Raw genomic sequence first — 6,000 nt, 5'->3', positions numbered from 1 at the left:
TCAGTAGCTGACGCTAGAGCATGAAGAAGTAGTCAGTACGTGCTGTGTGAATCCAAGTGTATACGCTAAGGAGGGCACTCGTAATGCTGACACTGCCTGTTTAATGTTTTTCCACAGAAAATAAATATGTGCACAAGAGTGAACATCGCCTCATTCTTAAAGGTGTAACACATACAAGGGAGGTTACTTATCTTAATCCCCAAACATCTAATACAACCAGCACAGGTTCCCAAACTGGGATAGACTCTCGAGAAACTGAAACGTGTTTTAGAAGCTGTCAAAGATTCAAATGTTAAGATCTGTGATGTGTTTATACAACCTAATCATAACCCTCGATCACTAATCTCAATCTGATTCACTGTAGCCTACTGTGGAACGTGTTCCTACTCAAACTGTCAGAATTACAGATATAACTGCTAAAGTGAAAAGGAGATTTTGTATGATACTGTTGATGCTATTCTAGCATAGCGGCCAAACTACGGCAGCATCTGTGTTCTGTGATGCAATAAATAAATAAAAATTAAATTAAATAAATAAATAAAATGTTTTCTCTGTTCATGATCATTAAAATAATTCTGTGTGGACTATGTTAGTTACTCGCACCACTACAGTAATGATAAATGGTAAATGGCCTTGCTTTTATATAGCGCTTTACCTGTTGGTACTCAAAGCGCTTTACTGTCACAGATGCATCTATCCATTCGCTCACACAAGCACACACACATTCACACACCAGTGCCACGCACTGGGAGCAACTGGGGGTTCAGTGTCTTACTCAAGGACACTTCGGCATGTGGCACATTCCAGGGATTGAACCGCTAACCCTCTGGTTCGTGGACAACCTGCTATACCTACTGAGCCACCCCCAAGTAGAGACTAGTGCAACCATACCTTAGCTAGAAAGTAGGATTCATAGCTAGAAATGAGCGTCCTGCTACTCACTAGCATCTCTTAATGACTGGTAACCAATCCACTCAAATAAATAAAGAACAAAGGAAAAAAACTGGCTTTCTAATAAAGGTATACAACTAGCATCTGTAAGATATAGACAGGCATCCCTGGACTAGTGACAAGGATCCCTTCACTAGACAATTACTTTCCTAAACATGTGACTAAACATTTCCTAAACATGTGCGACTATTCAGGCTAGAGACTAGCTTTCCTTAGGGGTTCTAGTGACTCGCCATGGGAATCTAAGCTAAGCAAGCTAAGCTAGTAAGTAGACTATGTCATCTCAACTAAATAACTGAATACAAAACGTTGGAAAACAACTTGTTTTTAATTGTAGGCAGATGACTAGCATTCCTTTGCAAGAAACAAGTTTCCTGAAGTTAGTATCTAAAGACCCTAAAATATGTGACTCTGTGCTCTCAACTGAATAAAGCCAAGTGGAAAACAACATTTTTTATGGTTAGGGAGATTGTCCAGGTTTTTTTCTCAAGTTTGATTTTCCTCATACTTTAACAGATTGACTGTTTTTTTAACATGCAAGCAAATGAAAACGTCAACCTCATAATTACTGCTTTGTTACATCCTGGTTTGTCTTGGGTTACTCTTCAACATCTGTTATCGTCATGTGATGTACACTCTATCTAAACCTGGTTTCTAAATGGAGTTTGGTACATTGTGAGTTTGGTATTGTGCCAGCAAAATACGCTGTGTTTACAATGTGTTAAATTTCACTGCTAAAAATGCTGTGGGCGGTAGGCCTCTTTTTAAAGATTCTGCTTTTTGTGGCTCGGCTCCCTCAGAAGAGCACTGTTTTGCTTTAGAGATTATTCGGAGTCCTCACCTGAGTGATCCCTTTCGGCAAAGATATCCAGTGCCATTATAAACTGACAGGAGAGGATGTAGACTGATTGTTGGTAAGCCACAATGTAAAATTCACTACCGACCCATTTAAAGACTTGCCCACTAGTGCTATTAGACCAAGCCCCACCACAAAGGTACAACAAATGGGATTTTTTCCAGTGATGCGTTTATTCTTTAATTAAACGACAATCAAGAAAACAACAAAAAATCAAGATGCTCTTAAATCATTATTGTCAGTCATTATTATGTGTATTTTATTTTAGATTTGATCCAGATTATTTAACTAAGCTGCTGCATTACATGGGAAGCAGACAGAGTTTCCATCTCACATGCTGAAAAGCAGACGACCACTGAAGGTAGAGTGGTGATTCACGTTGTCAAATGTCTTAGTGCCAGCCCAGAGACGCACGGTCACTTTATCTCCAGGCTCTAGAATCAGCGTGACGCCGTTAGAAGCCGTCCCAAAGTGCTCCTTCTGTTGCTCCCATGCTAAAAACACGAGCTGCTCATTCAGGAACAACCCAGCACTGGCAATGTGTCCATGGACACCTACGTACCACTCAAACTGGTAGGCTCCTTTCACCGGTGGCGTGAAAATACCTGTGGGACATTAGCTGTTGTCGGTTAAAATGTCGACAGAAACAGCATTTGTGAATCAGACTGACACTGGTTTAGTGAGATTACCTGTGAGTGGACTGTAGGCATTTCCAACGTTTGTAACAACGTACTTGTAGACAAGTGTGGTGTGTTTGTTGTAGGGTCCAAGAGTCACTTGGCCGTCAGACACCAGAGAAACAGAGAAAGCCACTTGATTGGCTGAGAAAGAGAGACATGTCATTTATTTCTACTGATTTATAGAAGATGTAACAAGCTGATTGTGATACCTTTTTTCATCTTGTCAATCTCAGCCTCCCGCTTCTCCAGGTTTGCTATGCGATCTAAAAAAAAAAAAAAAAGTTGGTTTAATTTGAATGCATCCTTCATCCTTCATACTACCTTTTAGTGGAAGCCTTCTTTACACTATTTTCTTGTCTCATTACCTGACAAAATACTGTACCTTTTAGGGAGCTGATCTCCACCGTCTGTTCAGCACTCATGGCAGTCCCATGGCAGGCACATCTTGGATATCTTTTTTACAGGGTTCTTGGGTTTTAGATGCAACAAAGCAAAGCAGAAGCATCAGGAATAACAGTGTGATCTTCATCTTCTCGCTGGGTCTTTACTGTTAGACTGAGTCACCTGCAAACCTGGGTGAGCTTTATATAACACAGTAAAAACAGGTGTGCATACAAGTTAGGTTACTTATCTTATCTTAATCCCCCACAAACATCTAATACAACCAGCACAGGTTCCCAAACAGGGATACTCTTGAGGAACAGAAACGTGCTTTAGAAACGGTCAAAGATTCAAATGTTAAGATCTGTGATGTGTTCATACAACCTAATCATAACCCTCGATCACTAATCTCAATCTGATTCACTGTACTGTGGAACGTCTTCCTGCTCAAGCTGTCAGAGTCACAGATATAACTGATAAAATGAAAAGGAAATTTTGTATGATGCTGTTGATGCCATTAGCATAGCGGCCAAACTTGATTACGGCAACATTTGTGTTCTGTGATGAACACGGTACAAAATAAATGTTTTCTGTGTGGACTATGTTTGTCACTAGCACCCCTACACTAGAGACTAAAGCTACAATACCTTGGCTAGAAAGTAGGATTCATAGCTAGAGACTAGCATCCTGCTACTCACTAGCATCTCTTAGCTAATGTCTGGTAACCAGAGGTGCATAGTAACAAAGTAGATGTACTTCATTACACTACTTAAAGGGGAACTCCGGCGCAAAATGAACCTGGGGTTAATAACACGTGTCCCGAGTTCGACCGTTCTCTGGTATTTGTTTTCATGCATTTGTTTTGTTAGTCAAATGTGACCAGTTTTCTTGCAAACCGCTAATTAGCGTATAACGCTAGCCTTCGGGGCACACCGACACATAAAAAGAAATCGCTATTTCTATACCACTAACAAGGCTCACAATATCACCACACTTACACGGTAGCATAACTAGGGTCTCTACATGTAAACCGAACCATTGAGAACTTTGCAAGTATACAGGTAGTTTATTAAAAAAGGAATACAGTACCGTTCGCGTCGGGCTCGCATATCCAGGCGGGCGCCATCTTGGGGAAACTGAACTGTCTGTTGCCGGAAGAAAGCACTGAGAGCATAGGAAAGAGAGTTCAGTTTCCCCAAGATGGCGCCCGCCTGGATATGCGAGCCAGACGCGAACGGTACTGTATTCCTTTTGATAAACTGCCTGTATACTTGCAAAGTTCTCAATGGTTTGGTTTACATGTAGAGACCCTAGTTATGCTACCGTGTAAGTGTGGTGATATTGTGAGCCTTGTTAGTGGTATAGAAATAGCGATTTCTTTTTATGTGTAGGTGTGCCCCGAAGGCTAGCGTTATACGCTAAATAGCGGTTTGCAAGAAAACTGGTCACATTTGACTAACAAAACAAATGCATGAAAACAAATACCAGAGAACGGTCGAACTCGGTACACATGTGTTATTAACCCCAGGTTCATTTTGTGCCGGAGTTCCCCTTTAATTAGAGAGTGGTAGTATCAGTACAAGTACAAGTAAAGTACAAAGTATTTTTATAGTAGGCTACGCATAAAAAGAAGCAAAACGACCAAAATCGTTCTTCCCTTGTTCTCTTCATTTCACTTTCAGGTGAATTAAATAGATGTGATATAATAAAACAAAAACGAACAAAAAAAAACTTGTAGAGTGAGTGAATCAAGTGTCTCGTGTCTGCCTGAGAACACAATAAAGCATCTGTCTGCATAAGAACACAAAAAAGTGCCTCCTATCTCCTAGTCACGGGTGACTGTCGTTTTCTACCGAAGGAGATGCTGTCAGGGTAGATAACGTCTTCCGTGTCTCAGTCATCAGCGTTAACTGCGGAGGTAGCCATGTTGATGTCCGCCGAAGTACATCTACTTCGTTACTATACACCTCTGACTAGAGAATTTCTTTCCTAAACATGTGACTTGTATGAATATTCAGGCTAGAAAATAGCTTCCCTTAGGTAAGTCATCTCAACTGAATAACTGAATAAAAAACGGTGGAAAACAACTTGTTTTTAATTGTAGGCAGATAACAAGCATTTCTTAGCATCTAAAGACCCTAAAATATGTGAATCTGTGCTCTCAGCTTGTTTCTTGCCCAGCTTGTTTCCTCAAGTTTGATTTTCCTCATACTTTAACAGATTGACTGATGTAGGTTTTTCCCCATGCAAGCAACATGCTTTGTTACATCCTGGTTTGTCTTTAGGTCATTCTTGAACGTCTGTGATCGTTGTGTGATGTACACTACCAGACAAAACAGCAATTTCTAAACCTGGTTTCTAAATGGAGTTTGGTGCATTGTGAGCTTGGGAATCTGCCAGCTTTTAATCTCTTAAAAAGCAAAATACTTCTGCTAAAAATACTGAGAATTTATCAATCAATCTGTGGAAATAAAAATAATCATGAAATTCATGTACAGCCTCAAATACCTGTTCCCGCATGCATAATATTAAGAGATTATGAACATACAATATATTCTTCATTAATTTATATTAGTTATAATTCCGTGACCTTAAAAAAGATAATTTAACAGTTTTTCTTTTACTTTGAAGGAAAGGCAGACTTCTACAGCAGGAAGTGAATTATAAAACGTGTTAATAATTATTTATTAGAGAGTGGTAGTAAATCTATGCAACTGTGGGCAGAGCCAGCAAATAAACTAAGTACACACAATCTGTATAAAATATGCGCAATATTTTATCTGTGTAAAGCGCAAGCCTAGTAATAATCAAAGGCATGTGATGTAATTTCTACTTTGATTGGACGATGAGAGTTAACATTCACTGTGACCAATCAGCGAGCAGCTCTGTTTCTATATAAAGCTACTGTAGTGATGGGAGGTTGGCCTCTTTTCAAAGATTCTGCTTTTTGTGGCTCGGCTCCCTCAGAAGAGCCAGCTCCCAAACGGCTCTTCATTTAGTTTCACTTAGAGCACATGTGTCAAACTGATCCGTGAAAGGGCCGCTGTGGCTGCAGGTTTTCATTCTAACCATGCAGCAGCACACCTCACTTGGCTTAATCAATCAACTGAACTGCCTTCACACAGTCACTTC

This window comes from Chelon labrosus, assembly GCF_963514085.1.
Source record: "Chelon labrosus genome assembly, chromosome: 17".
Classification (NCBI taxonomy): domain Eukaryota; kingdom Metazoa; phylum Chordata; class Actinopteri; order Mugiliformes; family Mugilidae; genus Chelon; species Chelon labrosus.
This window is presented reverse-complemented; position numbering follows the sequence as displayed.